At 45.8% G+C, this 17,869-nt stretch overlaps 1 protein-coding gene and 1 long non-coding RNA gene across 6 annotated transcripts in view; one reads left to right on the top strand and one right to left on the bottom strand.

Moving 5' to 3' along the window:
* Positions 1–1,672: 1,672 nt before the first annotated feature.
* Positions 1,673–17,869, bottom strand: part of LOC309639128 — a 422,446-nt gene continuing 406,249 nt past the window's right edge. The window contains exon 2 of the long non-coding RNA XR_014251490.1: positions 1,673–1,827. This is a non-coding gene — a long non-coding RNA (uncharacterized lncRNA). The remainder of the gene's footprint in view (positions 1,828–17,869) is intronic.
* Positions 12,216–17,869, top strand: part of SOCS6 (suppressor of cytokine signaling 6) — a 32,728-nt gene continuing 27,074 nt past the window's right edge. For 2 of the 5 annotated variants that reach the window (XM_082415918.1, XM_082415921.1), the window contains exon 1: positions 13,963–14,071. The gene's annotated coding sequence lies outside the window, so the exon portion shown is untranslated. Of the gene's footprint in view, positions 12,861–13,962; positions 14,072–14,758; positions 15,177–17,869 lie in introns of those variants that run through there. The other 3 variants (XM_082415920.1, XM_082415922.1, XM_082415919.1) reach the window with 3 other exon arrangements.

Below are 17,869 nucleotides of genomic sequence, written 5' to 3'. Positions count from 1 at the left end.
TAAAATATTTTTGAAAAACCTAATAACATACAATAGTTTGAGAAATATGAAAAATAGCTAATTTGAATTTTATTTTAATTTCCAAATCTTAGCTTCTGTGAGGATGCTAATGGCCTCAAGTCAGGCATCCAGACTGATGTTAATTAATTATGTTCTCAAAGAGAATACAATCTCACAGTGCTATTTCTAAGATATTTTAGAAAGTAATGAGGCTCTGAAGTAAGAGTTGAAATGGTGTTAATAGAGAGATAAATAACAGAAAGTATTTGAACATCTAATGTACATATGGGAAGATAAAAGAATTGTTGTGTAAATATGTGAGGGTTTTTACCAGAGAAGCAGAACCACTATATATATATATATTCTTGATTATTCAAATATTGATATGTTATAAAGATTGACCTCACACAATCTTGGGAACTCTAGTTAGTTAGGCAGTCTCTGTAAGGCTGCAGTTTTTTCTGCCTGGTGTTTGGCCTTCAGTCTGCAGGGCCACAGAAAGGCAGAAAGGGAAGAAGGTATAAGGTTGGAGAACAGGAAAAGGAACTGTGTGCATGAACTTGAGCTGGAGCCCACAGAGACAGACTGGGGCCTGGCACTTTTCATCTTAGAGCTAAACACACACACCTGGCCCAGGCATCACAGACGTGAAAAGGAGGAGGTGGGTGGTGATGGCACAGCTGCAGGGCTCAGGTACTGCTTACATCCACTGGGTGACCCAGCAGGTACATAACACCAGGAGGGAGCTGCCACATTACCTGTGCCTCTCTACCGATCTTCTGAGCATAAGAGTAATATAAGTGCTACTTCACTTCCCCTTCTCAAATGTCACTGTAGCCCCCGCCGTAACCAGAAATATACAGGGATGAGAATTCCGGGAAATGTTGGCTAGCCCAGCCAAGTTAGCATATTGCCAGGCCACCAGAGGATGCTTAGGGATTATCCAGAAAACGAAATGACAGCATGGTTCTAAGATGCATGCTCCAATAAAACTCCTCCAAGCTACAAAGCTGAACTGCAGCCATTGAGAAGAGGTGCTGTATCACTCAAGAGTGCTGGCAAAACACAAGGCAGACCCAAAAGGTTTAACCAAACAAAGCATAAGTAAGGAAGAGTACACAGAGTGGTGAGCACAGGTAAGGACTGACATGGGAAGATGACACCCAGGAACTAGCCACAGCGGGAAGTCCATTACCACCCAAAATGGCAAGCGGAGGGAACAGCCCCTGTGGGCGCGGGAGTGGTGGCTGAGAGGCATGTCTACAAGACCTAGAGCCAAGGAAGGCAGCCTCTGTCCAAACTCCAGCCCTGCTAGGACGGACCAGGGGAACAAGCACCGGAATTCTCTCTGCGCCGGGTCTCCACTCATACTCTTTCCTAACGTTGCTGGACCTACTTGGACACAAGGGGCAAGGAAGCCCAGGGGATGGGGCCATAGTGGTCAGCCTCCTACAGCAAGCGCAGACAGGAGAAGGGTGAGCATGGATTTGAGCGGAAAGGAGAACAAGCAGCTCAAGTGATCCGTCTAAACCCAAATGGCCTCTTTCACGAGCAAATATCTACATCTATATCTGTACAGATATTTGCTTATCCTACTGAAGTTACAGCCCATAACAGACTTGTGCAAATATTACTAAGGCTGACAAATTCCTGGGAAATACTAAATTACTCAAAAGATGTTTGTTCCTAAGGGTCTGTTTCTCTACCATCATGGTATTTCTTTTTTTTTTTTTTTAAGTTTAATTTTTATTTATTTATGTATTTATGGCTGTGTTGGGTCTTCGTTGCTGTGCGAGGGCTTTCTCTAGTTGCGGCGAGCGGGGGCCACTTTTCATTGTGGTGCGCGGGCCTCTCACTATCGCAGCCTCTCTTGTTGCGGAGCACAGGCTCCAGACGCGCAGGCTCAGTAGTTGTGGCTCACGGGCCCAGTTGCTCCGCGGCATGTGGGATCTTCCCAGACCAGGGCTCGAACCCGTGTCCCCTGCATTGGCAGGCAGACTCTCAACCACTGCGCCACCAGGGAAGCCCAATGGTGTTTCTTATTTGCTCTTTGGTGTTATGCTCCCTCAGGTACCAGGACACTTGCAGAGCCAGTGCAGACCCTCACGGTTGCCCCCTCCCCCTACTTGGTGCGAGTGTAAGTCACTGACTGTTGGGTCCCGCTACCTCTCCAATCCCTCCACCCCTCACCCTCGACCACGTCAAACCAACGCGCCTCGCCCGCACTGCCGGGCAGTAGAGGCAGCATGTCTCCTGCTCGTGGGTCTGCTGCCTCCACCCAAGGCCAAGGGTATTGCAACTTCCGCTGAGGGACGCACTACGTACCTGGAAGGAGGGAGGGCAAGAGCGTCGTCCTGCCTGTCATCCAGGACGAGACCAGGCGCTGCCGGCCCAATGCGAGCCACGCCCCAGGCCGGGGCGGTGCGCATGCGCTTCTGGCCCGGTCCCTGACCGAATCAGCGCTCAGGTGGGCCCCAGGCAGGGACCAGGCGGGGGTGAGCAGGTGGGCCTGGAGCCGAGCTCATGGAGCGGGTGACTTAGAACCTGACGGGAAGGCAGGGGAGCTGGGCTACGTGTGAGCTGAGGCTCCAAGCCCCCAGAGCATGCTTCACTTAACAAAACTCAAATTCAAAAAGAAAGCCATTCAGAATTCCACCGCAGAGCATTAACCCACAAAGCATTAAACCCTCTGCCTGTGGGACGCCGAGCAGCAGCGCTGGTCCCAAGCCCATGAAGCGAGCCCACGGAGGGTTTTAGAGTATTTTTTTTTCCTAGAAATTCTCTCAGGGATTTTAACCATGGTTCAAATGAAGCCAGTTTCCTGAAGCGATCTTGTGTGTCTGGAACATCTTGCAAAAATATTCATGAAGCGAGGCATAATTGTTGAATTGTTGAATGCCTTAAACCCTGAGGTAAAGTTTTTCTGTTCTTTTTTCCCCCCTAATTTGGTGATGGGGTTTTCTATTTATTAATTATTCATTAAGTGATGTTTTCTTATAATCTGGCTATATTTTCAGTAACAAGAAATTTTTAATACTGACGTAGGATGAAGAGAATTTTATTTTGAAAGACACTCAGGATTCTTTGAACCCAGGGTAGCTTTGATAAGCAGTTAGAAGATATTTTACAGAGCTACAATTTTAATTCCCACTTCTAAAAAAACTCACTATTTTGCTTCTTTCTAGATGTTAAGATTTTGGATTTTTTATTCTTTCATTGATAAAGTGCATTACTACTCTTGGACAAATATTTGAATCTTTTTTTATAGAAACACGAAAAATAGAAGATCTTGTGCAAGCATTTCTACAACCTCCCTGAGTTTCTCAAAGCTGAGCTATTGGTATCAATTAATTTAATTAGAACTGAATGTCAGTTTCAGTGTGTCTGTTTCCACTGATTTGATAAACTGAAAGGAACTGTCAAAATTTTTCCTAGTGTTCTTCGATTTTTAGTTAGTTTAAAAAATTAACAGGAAATCTCTGATCTTGCCTTATAAAGTATGAATTAGCGTAAAATAATTTGAATTTTTTTTCTTTCCTCTCTTGGAAATTACTTAGGAAATAAGTAATAATAACTATTACTTAGGAAATAGTTCATTCTTGTAATTCAGTCTTGAATTACAAGATTGGATTATATATATATATATATATATATATATATATATATATCTCTCAGGTAATTGATTTAAAAGCCTCTGATGTAGGAGACTAAAAGGTATAAATAAGATTAGAGAGGAAAATGCCTTTTGGATTCTTCTATACACATTTAAAATAAAACAAAATTAAAATTCAACCAAAATATTTTGAAACAGTGAGTCATTCTAAATGGGCAGCATTCATGTTAAAATATTTAATCAGAGTATTTCTGAAAATTAGCTGTTATTTAAACCTGCGTTTGTATTTCTTAATTTTTACTATATGGAGCCTCACCTCCTCTTTCAAAATAAGAAGGTGCACTAAAGTGGATAATCAACAAGAAGCAGTAAATAAGTTTAGAAAATATAAAGAGAGTTTATTTCGTCTCATAGAAAATGTCTGAGTTTTGTATTGCTTTACAAGTGTGTTGGGGTAAAAGTTTTTGCCATGTTAAAGCTTTGAACTATGGGGCTTCCGTTACTTGTCAGGATGACAGAGCAGAAGTAAGATTGTTAAGAGTTATTTTGACCCTGCCCTCAAGAAGGCCCTGGGACAACCTGGGGGCCAACATAAGAAGAATCTTCTATTCAGCTCTATCCTCATTTGCTCCCTCAACTTTCCGCTGTGTGTGTCTGGCCTGGCCTCAACATGTCCAAAAGTTAAGCCTATTTCTCTGCACCAGCGAGAAATAAAGACTTAAATACACGCCAGCCACTTGCTGGGAATAAAATCTGTTATCCCGCTCCCTCTCAAGCTTAGCAGCAACTAAGTTGAGAGATGTATCTGTGGCGGTGACCTGTCAGGGCTCCAGTGAGTCCTCTGGAAAGGAGCGCTAATTAGTTGGACTGCTATTGTTTGCTGCACCATCCCAGGAGAATTGGTTCAAACAAAACTGAACCTGAAAATAGTCAGTGACAGAAGGAAGTCTGAGTCACACTGATGTTTCCTTAATAGCTCCCCAGGTCTTCTGTTGCTTTCTCTTTTCAAGTTAAATCCTGGAGGTGCCAGATTTTTCCTGAGTTTATGCACACTCAGCAGTATTTTAAAGGGAGAGCCTGTGAGGAAACTATTCCCAGAGATCTGTCAAAACTATTCATTGACTATTTTTTAAAATTTATTTATTTATTTATTTATTTTTTGGCTGAGTCGGGTGTTAGTTGCGGCAGGTGAGATCTTCGTTGCGGTGTGCAGGCTCTTTGTTGCGGCACTCGGGCTCTCTAGTTGAGGCATGCGGGCTCAGCAGTTGTGGCATGCAGGCTTAGTTGCCCCGTGGCATGTGGGATCTTGGTTTCCCGACCAGAGATCAAACCTGCATCCCCTGCATTAGAAGGCGGATTCTTTACCACTGGACCACCGGGGAAGTCCCTCATTGACTATTTTTAACAGACGTTAGTTTGCTACTATCATAAAGTACACACTATATGCTAATGAAAATATAATATTCAAATAGGTATTTATTGCTAGGCATTTATGTAGTTCCTTACGTAATGAAGAATTTTTTGCCAAGTGCTTTTCTTAAGTGAGTGAACAGCCTTTTCTACTTCTGGGTTTCATTTGAAGTCATACTTTTTCACGATGACCACCAAAGAGTAAGAAAGGGAGAGAGGAAAGAAGTGCGCAGGTGGCTGACTTAGCATTTACCTTGCTGTGATCATTATTGATATATAACTACACGTTAACTCTCCTTTCCAGTTATTCCCAGCTCCTTGTGATCAAAAGTTTAGCAGTGAGATGACATTGAAACCTGGTTTTTTCGTATAATTGTTGCATCATTTCTTCCCTACAAAATATGGTTACCATGGGAACGGCAAGGGGATAATCCTGATGTCAAGAGTAAAGAGAAAACAGGGAGACAGATTAGAACAAGAACACGGTCAGGGTGTGCCTTTTTTCTTTCTTTTTTTTTTTTTTTAAATGAGAACATGCGGTTAAGTAAGCAGTTTATATATTTTGAACCCTCACGAGTGGATGTTGAATGCTATTTTCTTAAAATGTTCATATTTCATTGGGTTATTTAAATTAAACATCCAGTCTATTACAAATTAAATTTTATAACCCAGGTTCATATGAATGGAGAAGGGAGGTAAATCAGGGTAAAAGAAATATATTCCCTCCACAAAAAATTTTTTTCAATGAAAAGAGCACAGAAGAATCTTTATTATAAAATATTCAGTCATTATCAGCTTCTGAATATGTTCATATACATGCAAAGTCTTGATGGTTAAAAATAATCAGTATTTTCTTCTCTAAAAAATAAAGTTTATTTAGAATTCTGAAAAAAATCATATAATACAATAGTATCAATGGGATATTCAGGTACCTATTGGCCACTTAGAAATCCTATTCATCCCCATGGTGAACATCACACTTCACTTTCTTTCAGTGGCAGAGAGATTGTATGTAATGGTTAAGGAAGGGTGCTAAACCATCTTATTAAACCAAAGAAACCCAGTTTCTTTGGGTCAAGGATTCAGAAACAGCTTAGCTGGGTGATTCTGGTTTGGGGTCTCTTATGAAGTTCCAGTCAAGGTGTGGGCTGGGCTGCAGTCATTCAAAGGCTTGTCTGGGAGTAGGGTTCCCAATAAAGCTCACGCATGTGGTGCTTGTTTTGGGCAGGAGGTCTCTGTTCCTGCCCAACTTGGGCTTCTTCTCCTCGGGTTGCTTGAGTCTCCTCACAAGATGGCGATGGTTTAGCAAGAATCCCTCTGCCCTTCATGATTCCTCTTAGTAATTTTCCATCCACTGACCCCCTTCACCCTGCTTGTTATAAATAAATCCCTATAAATCCCTGGCTGTCTTTACTGTTTCCAGAGTTAAGCCTCATCACTTTCCGCTATTGCTATAGTCTTGACCCTACCAAAATAAAGTCTTCTTTACCATGTTAATAAGTGTCAGAGTACTTTCTTCTTTAATACCCTTTAGGACAGGAAGAAGTCCTTCGTGAATTTCCTGGTTCCAGCTCGCATCTACAGGTCCACAAAGCCCACTGGTGGCTCCCTTGTCCTTGGCCTGCCATGCTTGGTTGGGGGGTGGTCTTGTCTCTTCTTTCTGCTGCTGGGTCAGGGCAGCCCTGGTCAGGCTATATCCTTCAGCATTTTCCTGTGAGAGTCTGACACCAGGTCTTCCACAGCTCAAATTCCAAGGGCATAGGTCAAACGCTCTGGTTTTCTTGAAGCTTTTCATTACTTGGCTTAAAATGGGGAGGAAACAACTCCTTCCCTCCTCATTGGAGGATGGGACACACAGCCTCTTCTCTTCTGTACCCTGAAGTTAGGTAGGTTGGCAAATTCAGGCAAAACAGGTTTTGAAGCCACTCCTTTTGCTAGCCTGGCATAGATTAGCCCTTAATGTCAGGGTATTTAGCACCTATGGTTCCCAATCTCCACCAAAACTCAAGGTCAAGGGGGCATGAAAATGGATCCTGTTGGAAAGCCATTCACTGGAAACACTTCTATGGCATGTACTGTTTCAAAAAGAGGGTCTTTTGGTCTCAAGTTCTTTGCCAGCCAGTGCTAAGATGTGACTCAGGATAAGAAATGTATGCATTACCAATTCCAGATATGTTCATTATTGTTTTGTGACAAGGCATTTGAATAACAGATATTTTTTCTTGCCCTAGGAGAAATCTCACACTTTTAAAATATGTCTGCTGTTAATTGAAGAGAGTAAAAATTAGTTCAATATAAACTATAGGTGAATGGGGAAACACAGATATGAAAAGTTAAAAATGATGCAAGAATCAAGTAACAATGTGATAGCAATATATAGGTCACAGAGTAATAAACAACTGATGACGTCTAAAAGTGCTATTGCTTCTAGGGAGCTATTTGTGCTTTTTTTTTTTTTTTTTTTTTGGCAAAGTGTCTAACCGCTGGACCACCAGGGAATTCCCAATATTTGTTCTTTAATAACTCCAAATCTAAAGGAACAAAGCTCTAATATAGAATTTTAATCCATGTCATAGAAGGTACAGTATTTTTTTCTTTTTTACAGATTGTCAGGTCTTCCTAATGCTTTAGAATCACAAACATGGGTAGAAGTTTACTTTTCTGTAAAATCCTACTTTGGATTTCTAGCTATTGAATGCAGAGAGTTATCTTGCTGTAGAGAGAGTTCTTTAAGAAATGGGATTCTACCCAGCTAGAAGTCTCAAAGCGAGGGAAAGTAGTGATGGTATTTCAAGACCGCCCTGAACTTGGCCATAGGAGTTCTGACTCTCTGCCCATTAGGGAAGAATTCTGATTCCTTCTTCCATTGTTGGGTTAATTGTGAGGGTGGGGGTGTCTATCGTGTTATTCTCTACTACAGGACCTACGCATGCCATCAACTCCTCATAATAATGGCTATTTGCTAGATTTTTTCTTGCACTAAATCAACAGGGTTACCTTACAGAGTGAAAGACCCCCTAAGCAGTCAGCGGGGCTCTGGATCCTGGAAGCGGAAAGGGCAGGCATGAGTGAGGTATTTCTTTTAATTGTCTACAAGTAGGAATCTCTGATCCGAAATGGAGACTAATGGGGAGCTGAGCCTGTGAGGGACTCTTACCATGTAGGAATGATATTTTGCTGAAGTGCTGCCTTTCTCAGCAAAGAAACACGTACCCAAGTACCTTCTGCCAGGTCTTAAAAACCCTCAGAATCCCTTGCTCTGAGAGGTAGGCACCATTCCTTTGCTGTCTGCGTGTCCCCAGCGAGCAGAATCTAGCTGCTGATTGAAATAGCCCAGACATTTTCCCTTAATAATTGTCAACTGAAGAAAATTGCGCAACCTAAAAGTTGAGAATTATATTTTATTCGGTGGCCTACTGAGGACTATAGCCTGAGGTTCAGCCTTTCAGATAGCTCTGAGGAACTGCAGCAAAGAGTTAAGGGAGGAGCCAGGATATATAGGAGTTTTTGCTGCAAAAACCTGTAGTTGAACGTCAAAAGATTACTGCTACTCACACCAAAACACCCAGACATCCCAAGATACTGATTTTAGTGCCTTTCTGTATATGGGAAGATGCAAGTGGCTGGACGCATTGAAATTATTCCTTTGATACGCATCTTAACTATCTAGGGGCAGTACCTTGTTTTTCTCCAACCTGAATTCCCCTCAGGGTGCACCGTCAGGGCTGCAGCTGTGGCGGAAGGCTTGATGGTGGGTAACGTTCATTGTTTATTGAAGGGGCAGGCAACATTTTTTTGTCCACATAATTCTGCTCTGGAGATCAGGTATTTGTCACTTCCCAAAGGACAAACCAGCCACCCCTATATCTTAAAGTGGATCTTTTTTTTAAACAAAATAATTAAATAATTAATTAATTTTTGGCTGCATTGGGTCTTCGTTGCTGCACACGGGCTTTCTCTAGTTTCGGCCAGCAGGGGCTACTCTTCGGTGTGGTGCACAAGCTTCTCATTGCGGTGGCTTGTCTTCGTTGCAGAGCACGGGTTCTAGGCGCATGGGCTCAGTAGTGTGGCACACAGGCTTAGCTGCTCCCCGGCATGTGGGATCTTCCTGGACCAGGGCTTGAACCCGTGTCCCCTGCATTGGCAGGCGGATTCTTAACCACTGCGCCACCAGGGAAGTCCTCAAAGTGCACCTTTAAGGACTATTCTCAGAGGGATGGAGAGAGGAATGAAATATATTTATTTATCAAAGGTGTCTTGAGTCCCTATTGTATGAAAAAATCTCATTCAAGGTACTAGTAGCATAATACGAAGATGAATAAGACAAAGTATCTGCATTCAAAGGAGAAGAGAGAATTGTTGCAATTCAGGGTAGATTATGACTTGTGCTGTAAAACCCAAGGTGGGGTTTCTGTATAGAGTGACATCGTTTCTGACGGGGTGGATCTGAACATTGACTGATGATGAGTAAGCTTTTCAACATATAGAAATAATCAGAGGGTGTGTGTGTGTGTGGTGGTGGGGGGGTGAGATGGAAGAACATTCTAGGCAGAGAGAAAAGCATGAGCTAAGGCACAGGGTGGGGACTGTCTGGAGATGGTGTTACCCAGCTTGGCCGGGCAAAGTGTGATATGAGGAAACAGTGGACTGCGGGGCTGGAGAAATGGGTTGGGTCCAACTCTCTCTTTGAATGCCAAGTAACTGAGTCACTCTTTTGTACCTTATGGGGGAGGCAGGGTGAACACGGAATTTATTTTCTGAACAGGAACAACTTTGGGATGAAAGGTGGCACTATTCACATTTGTGCCGGAACAATAGTTATAACCTGGTACTGTCCTGGGCAAACTGGGACCATGGTGACTCTAGTAATTGGGGAACTCTATAAGGAGGACCTTTGATTGGGAGGAGACTTCAGTGACTTCATTCCAGAGAACAGGCCCTCCGGGTGGGTGGATGGGAGGGGTGGGAGGGGTGGGAGGGGTGGGGACGGAGGGGCGGGCAGACCTAGGACTCCTGCACTAGTTCCCTGTGGCTGCCACAACAAAGCATCACAAGCTGGGTGTTTAACCCAATAGAAATATCTCCTTTCCTGGTCCTGGAGGCTACAAGTACAACATCAGGGTGTGTGTAGGGCCATGCTCTCCCTGAAGGCTGTAGGGGAGGATCCTTCCTTGCCTGTTCCACCTCCAGGTGTTGGCAGCAGAGCTGGCAATCCTTGGCTTGTGGGCACATCACTGCCATCTCTGCCTTCCTGGGGTTCTCCCTGATCGTCTTTACACGGTCTTCCCTCTGCACGCCTGTCTCTGTGTCTGTTCTCTTATAAAGACAACAATCAAATTGGATGAAGGGCCCACCCTACTCCACTATGACCAACTTAACAACATTTGTGAAGACCCCACTTTCAAACAAGGTCACACTCTGAGATTCCAGGAAGGACATGAATCTCTGGGGGACACTCTTCAGGCCAGTACAAGTACCAAACAGGGAACCGCGAATGAGTGGAGGACTTCTCCTGATCCTCAAAGGCAGGAAGGCAGGAGGCAGCAGAATGGCAGCGGGAAGGTGAGAGGGATGTTGAGAGTGTGGAGGGTTGCTCACTTGGACAGCTTTCCCGCAGGGGCCTAGAGGGTGCTTTTAGTACCGAGGATGTACGTGAAATATCAGGACAAGGTTGGAAGGCTGCCTGCCGTATCCCATCCTGCTTCCACCCAATTTTCTCCAGTCTGAGCTCCTCTTTCTCCCTCTTCTGGAAGAAGGAAGACATTTAATACTAGAAATCAAACCAGACTTGAAATTGGGAGATGGCAGTTCAAGTCATGACTCAACTATTTTTAACTTTGTTGCTTGGGCAAGTCAGATGATTTCTGAGTCTGTTTCCTCCTCCATAAAATGAGGATGCTGAGGATGATCCAGAAAGTTCTTTCTGGCTCTACAAGCTGTGACTTTAGGAGGAAGAGGTAGAACTATGCTCTTCTGCCCATTAAGGGGATAGACTTTCAATAGGACCCTTTGCCATCACCATCTTTTTTTTTTTTTTAATTTATTTTATTTTTGGCTGCATTAGGTTCTTCGTTGCTGCGCGAGGGCTTTCTCTAGTTGCAGCGAGCAGTTACTACCCTTCGTTGCAGTGCGCGGGCTTCTCATTGCAGTGGCTGCTCTTGTTGCGGAGCACAGGCTCTAGGTGCACAGGTTTCAGTAGTTGTGGCTCGTGGGTTCTAGAGCACAGGCTCAGTAGTTGTGGCGCACGGGCTTAGTTGCTCCGCGGCATGTGGGATCTTCCCGGACCAGGGCTCGAACCCATGTCCCCTGCATTAGCAGGTGGATTCTTAACCACTGTGCCACCAGGGAAGCCCACCATCTTTCAGCCAGTGTATCTATCAGACAGCGTTGTCTGCAGCCAAAGTATTGGAATTCAGCCAAGCATGGAGATTTTAATGGTATATTTAGCCACTAGTATCTCTACACTAAAGTTGTTATATTATTCATATAGTTATCACTATTATTTCAATTTAGTGGTTAAGAGGTCATATTGTGGAGTCAGAGAGATCTAAGTCTGAATTCCAGCTCTGCCCCATAGTAGCTGTGTGACTTTGATAAAGTTATTTACTACTTATACACAAGAAGCCACAGTTTCCTCACCTGTAATGTGGGGATGATGATAATACTGACCTTACAAATAGATTATTGTTCAAATAAAGTAGATAATATACACCAAAAAATATTTAAATGCCTTGCCTGTAAAATATACATTACCTAGTAATAGCAATCATTATGGACCAGGTTTTGTGCATTATCTCAAGTAATCTTCACAACTATTTAATATACTTAATATCAAAATATCAAAAACCCCTCCCCCACTCCCACCCCCCCCCTTCAAAGACATTGAAGTTACAACTGAGAAACTTAAGGTCACATAACTATATGAATTGTCAAAGCTGAGATGCCAGACCAGCTCTGCCAGACTCAGAAGCCCGTGTCTTGATCCTGTCTCCTAGAAGAGTCAGCTCAGCCCACTGCTAGCTTAGTGCTTATCAAGCCCTGCTGATGGCCCCCAGCTGGCCTTCTTTAGATCATATAAGGAGACACCAGCCCCCTGATACTCCAATCTGTCCCATGTCTTTTCCTTCTGAAGGGCTTACAACAAGAGGGGTGGGTTGAAAAGTTTGCTTCTTTTCTAATTACCACTTACGATTATCACTGAGCTCTCTGACCATTCTGTTTCAGTCAACTAACTGTGATTAGTTAACTGTGATCATTAACTGTGATTAGATACTTGAGAATTGAGTTGTATCTAAATCAGGGTAACAATAATGGTAGGGGTTGAGTAATAAATTCAACTAAGAACTGAAGATGACAGAAGGTCTGGTGAATCACATATAACAAATGACATCAACCTTATATATACTATTCAGTCATGCAAACCAATTGAATCACCTGACAATCCAATTTTTAAATTATTAATCATTTTGTGTTTAGATGAGAATTATATATTTAACATTTATAGGAATTAAGATCAATTACTTGCACATTTTTAAAGCTAACAGCTTAACTGCGGTATAATTCAGCTACAAATTCACCTTGGAACAACTTTAAGACTTTTTTCCCTAGCCTTGTTTCCTCCTTAAAAGGTCCATACTATTCAAGAAATACAAGTTTTAAAGCCAACAATTATTAAGTTAGATTTTTTTTTTTTTTCCCAACAAAAGGTTTCACATATTTATTACTGAGCTACACAGTGAGCAGTGGTGAGGAAAGATCAAGAAAAGAGGAGAGAGCCATTCCATGTCTCCCATCAAACACAGGAAGCTGTTCCAGACACTAGTGATGTTCTGATACGGTAAGATGCAATTGACCTTGATAGCGTAAATGTGTGCCACTTCATATGTGAGGCTCCTTATAGACCCAGCTTGGTTCTTCTCCAGTGCCTTCTCTTGGAGTTGTACCTGATTTTATTACCAGTTTTAATTGGAATCCACTGGAGAATGGGACGATTCTGCTTTTGTTTCTTGGCCAGGAATCGCTTGATCCTGAAGTGTTGTGAGAAGACATGACGAGGAGCAAATTCACCGCACATAGGATGGCGGACAAGAGAAAAGAGCTTAAGTTAGATTTTAATGATACTTATCTTTAATCACTTTTCTTGGATGAAAAGAGAAATAAAAATGTTCCTGTTGCTTCTCATTGGCAAAAATCCAATTTGCTGTTATTGCTATATGTTGGGACGGTTCAGCCAGTTTCCAAAGAAATGAGTCAAGTCACCAACACGCAACTTTACGTCACACTACCTTGGAATTCAGCGGCGCAAACAATAGTGAACTATTCCTGCATAAAACCCCACTAACAAGGACTAAATGGAAAAGCAGATGGCTTGAAACAAGGAATAAGTTTTCTTTTAATAAGCACATTCTACGGTTAAGCTAGACAAGGTGTGGGGAAGGGCTTCCCTCCCCGGCCCTGCTCGGGCGCGCGTGCTCGCCCGTCCCTCCCTCCCCGCGGGGACCGGGCCCGGGTCACCGCGCCAGGTGAGCGGACCTCGGCCGCGTGGAGGCCGCCGCCCGACCGCAGGGACAAGGGCAGAGCCGGCGGCCGAGGGCCGAGGACATCTTCCTTTCCGCGTCGGCCCGGCCGCCGAGGAGGGGAGGCTGCAAAGGCAGAGGCAGTACCGGACAAGCAGCCGGGCCAGCGGGCGCGGGCGGGGCGCGCCAGGCGGGCCGCGCCGGGCGGGCAGATGCCGGGACTCCGACTCCAGCGGGGGACCGGCCCCGCGGCGCCCCCGGCCCCGCCCCGCGCGCCCCCACCCCCGCCCCCGCCGGCCCGCCCCCCGCGCCGACGCCCGCCGGCGCCGCGGGCCGAGTGGTGGGCGCGGAGCGGCCGGCTCGGCTCCTCAGCTGCGGCTCCAGCTCGGGCCGGCGCCCGGCGCGCCCCTCCTGGAGGAGGAGGAGGAGGAGGAGGAGGAGGAAGGAGGCGGGAGGAGGAGTTGCGGGAAGGAGGGCCGAGCGCGGCAGTCGCGCCGGCGCTGGGCGAGGAAGCGGACCGGGCGGCCGCCGGGTGAGCGTCTGCGGAGCCGAGTTGGAGGCTGGGTCCGGGCTCGGCTTCCCGCCCCCTCTCCTCGGGGGCCCGGGGAACCGGCCGCGGCGGTGCCCCTTCTCCTCCGGCCGGCCGGGCGGCTCCGGCGCGGAAGGGGTCGGGGAGGCCGCGCGGCGGGGAGCGGCGAGGGTCCCGGCGGCCTGAGGCCCTGCGCGCCTCCGCGGGTCCGCGGGCGGGGGCCGGGCCGGCGGGGAGCGGCGTCCGGGAAGCCGGGCAGGGGAGGGCCGAGGCCTGCTTCCGCCGCGCGCCGGCCGGACCCCTCGGCCTCTCGTCCGCCGCGCGCGCCGGGCCCGGGCCGCCGCCTTTGTTGCCCGCAGTCCGCCGGGGAGAGGCCGGGGCTCGGCAAGGCCTGGGGCGGCGGCGCGGGGCCTGCGCGCTCCGCAGCTCCTCGGCCGCGCTCGGACCCCCGGGCTGGAGGCCGGCGGCCGCAGGGCGGGCTGGGGGCCGCAGGCCGCGCCCGTGCTGTCCCCGGGGGGTCGCGTCGGGCCGAGACCCTGGTCTGTTCCGCGCGTGGAGGCGCCGCCGGACCCTCGCGGGCTCGCGCGGGCGTGGGGACTGGGGATGTCAAGCCGCCCCCGAGACGGGCCTTGATTTTCAGTTTGCTTCAGGTGTTGACAACTTCAGGTACACCTTTGTGGTTCATTCTGGGTCAGAACTACTGACATTTCTCGGGGGGCAGGTCCTGGCGCAGAACTTGGAATGTGTGCGGTCGTCTGTAGGCCACCGTAACATTCAGTCGGAATGTGGAATTTGGGGTTGCCATCCGTACTTTTTGGAATTCAGGGCCAGGTGGGAATATGTGGCAGAGCTCAGGCTTCCGGTAATGAAATATATAATGTTGAATTCAGTTCAGCAGATGTTTCTTGAACGTCTACCCCGGAAAAGGCGATATGCCGCTTTACTGGGTATGAGGACGGAAAACGTAGTAATCACAATTATAACGTGAATGGTTTCCGAATATGTTCTTCGTGGACCGTGTTCCTTGGAATAAAGATCTATGTGTATTCAAGCAAAAGTAAACTGCCATCTACTTCAAGATGAAATGTCTGAGGTTTTCTCAACCATAGTAGGTGTACATTTATCCTGACTTTTTTTGTTAACCTAACAAATATCACAACATAAAATCTACTTAGCTTACTTGAATGAATGAATTTTAAGTGGACTGTTTAGTGCTGTGGGGAATCAGTTTTGTTTAGAAACACGAACGGCGGTTGTTTTTCAAGTTTCACAGAGAAAACCCAAAAACATAGCCTGTGATCCGTTCCCCATGCTTTCTTATTTATTTCTCAGTGCCGCATCAGGTAGCATGGATATGGTAAGTTTCGGAAGCCATTCCAGAATATACAGAACAGAATATATGGCCTCAACCCTCTGGTTCCGCCATTGTCCCTAATGTTTCCTTGTTGCCTTTGGGGAAGCTGGCCCACTGACCTTGGGCTTAACTAGGATACTTAGAAGAACTCACCTGTGACTTGGCAAGTGCTTTCCACTGGTCTGGGTACGATCACCCAGATCATTCACCTGAACCTTTACCCTTTTTAGAGCTCCCTTCATCTCTTCTGAAACATGTTTTCCTTTTTTTTTTTAAATGATCTTTAAATACCTCCTGAATTGATGGGAAGTACATGGCACTGCCCCTTTCCGTTCTTTTAGTGGGAAGATGGGCAGGCCTTAAACACGGCCTCTGCAGGACCCAGGGGCACACTCTTGGTGTCACCTGGCACCCTCCCCATAGCACCTTGCAGGGAGTGGCAGAGAAAGGGTTTGGGTGCCACTGACCTGGGCTGCAGCCAACCTGGGCTGTGCCATGACCTGGGAGGGAAACTCAGCTGTACTGAATGGATTCCTACTCATCTCGTGGTCCTGAGTGCTCCTTTAAAAAAAAAAATTTTTTTTGTTTATTTATCTATTTGGTTGCACCGGGTCTTAGTTGCAGCATGCGGGCTCCTTAGTGGCAACACGTGAACTCTTAGTTGTGGCATGCACGTGGGATCTAGTTCCCTGACCAGGGATTGAACCCGGGCCCCCTGCACTGGGAGCGCAGAGCCTTAACCACCGTGCAACCAGGGAAGTCCCTGAGTGCTCCTTTAATGGCCCTCTTCTTAGGGAACAGAAGGAAGCATCTTCTTAAGCCTGTCTTGTTGGGTAATGTCAGTCTTCAGAGAAGACTCTGGTAGTTTTCTCCATTGTGGTCAGTTTTCAGGAAACTTTTGTGTTACTAACATTATCTTTTATTTTGCTCATAGAAGTGCCTGTGTGGTCTTATTTAAAAGTCATAACATACTCCAGAAAAGGGAACTGTTACGCCCATTTCTGAATTTGTGGCAGTTACTGTTATCACTCGCTTAAAAATACGCAGTCATGGGGCTTCCCTGGTGGCGCAGTGGTTGAGGGTCTGCCTGCCGATGCAGGGGACACGAGTTCGAGCCCTGGTCTGGGAGGATCCCACATGCCGCGGAGCGGCTGGGCCCGTGAGCCACAACTACTGAGCCTGCGCGTCTGGAGCCTGTGCTCCGCAGCAGGAGAGGCCGCGATAGTGAGAGGCCCGCGCACTGCGATGAAGAGTGGCCCCCGCTTGCCGCAACTAGAGAAAGCCCTCACGCAGAAACGAAGACCCAACACAGCCATAAATAAAATAAAAATAAAAAAAAAAAAATAAAAATACGCAGTCATGCAAAATGGATCGGTGCACACGCCCATACACACACAAATATACTGAAGTATGAGGTCAAATACTCCACGTTATTTATAATCTCGAATAACTAATGGGTGTGTATGCATCTATTTTGATACTTAAAAAGGGTAGGTAGGTAAATGACCTAGAGTTAAAAAGATCACCTTTTGCTGTTTTCCGCTTGTTGCATTTTATGGGAAATGAAGATTGTCTATTTCAGTTCTCTGTCCTCATCCCTGACCTCTTCCACTTTTGGAAATGACACATCTGTGGCGCCTGGGTAATTTTGTGAAATTATTGCTTTTGCAAGGGAGAAATTTATAATATTAGTATGTGTCATAAAAAGGGGAAACTTTCTTGTATGACTAGCTTGATTGAAAGAGTTGTCCAGGTAGAGAAAGAGAGAAACAGCAGTGGGATATGTTTTAAAGTGTATTGAGAGTGAAATTGTCATTAATATTTTTATGGTTAATTTATTATGCTGCACAACATGTTGGTTTAGCTAGTAAGTAGGGAAGGCTTTTGGACTGAGGGCACATTTTACCTAAAACTAACTTCAGAGTCATCTTTGATGATTCATACAGATGTTACGTTTTACTTTGTTGTGACGTTTGTTTTGGATGACCGTTGGTCTCGTTAATGTTTGAAGAATAGACAGACTTAGATAAAGTCATTTAAGACTTCCATTCTCCCTTTACACACAGAGGACGTTTTAGAGGTGTTAGATCTTTAGGGAAGAGTGTACATTACTAGCTTTGTGACCTTGAACCCATTATATAACCCCTCTGAGTCTTATTCCTCATGTGGGGCTAAGGTGGGGATAATCTATCTGTCAGAGTTACTGTGAATACATATATATTTTGCTTAAAGTAAAATCCAAACTCTTTCCATTGACCACAAGACTTCTGCCTGGCTCTTTAGCGCGTTTTGAACCACCCTCTCTCTGCCTTAGCACAAAGGTGTGGTCTAGCCTTTCTGTTCCTCAACATTCCAGGCTGCTTCTGGCTTCCTCCCCTTTGACACTTTTCCTAGACTGCTCTTCAGTGGCTCCCCCTGTGGTTGGTTCATTCTCAGGGTCACCATCT

Source organism: Balaenoptera physalus (assembly GCF_965194825.1).
Source record: "Balaenoptera physalus genome assembly, chromosome: 12".
Taxonomy (NCBI): Eukaryota; Metazoa; Chordata; class Mammalia; order Artiodactyla; family Balaenopteridae; genus Balaenoptera; species Balaenoptera physalus.
The sequence above is the reverse complement of the archived record's forward strand: the minus strand, read 5'-3'. Positions and strand labels throughout refer to the sequence as shown.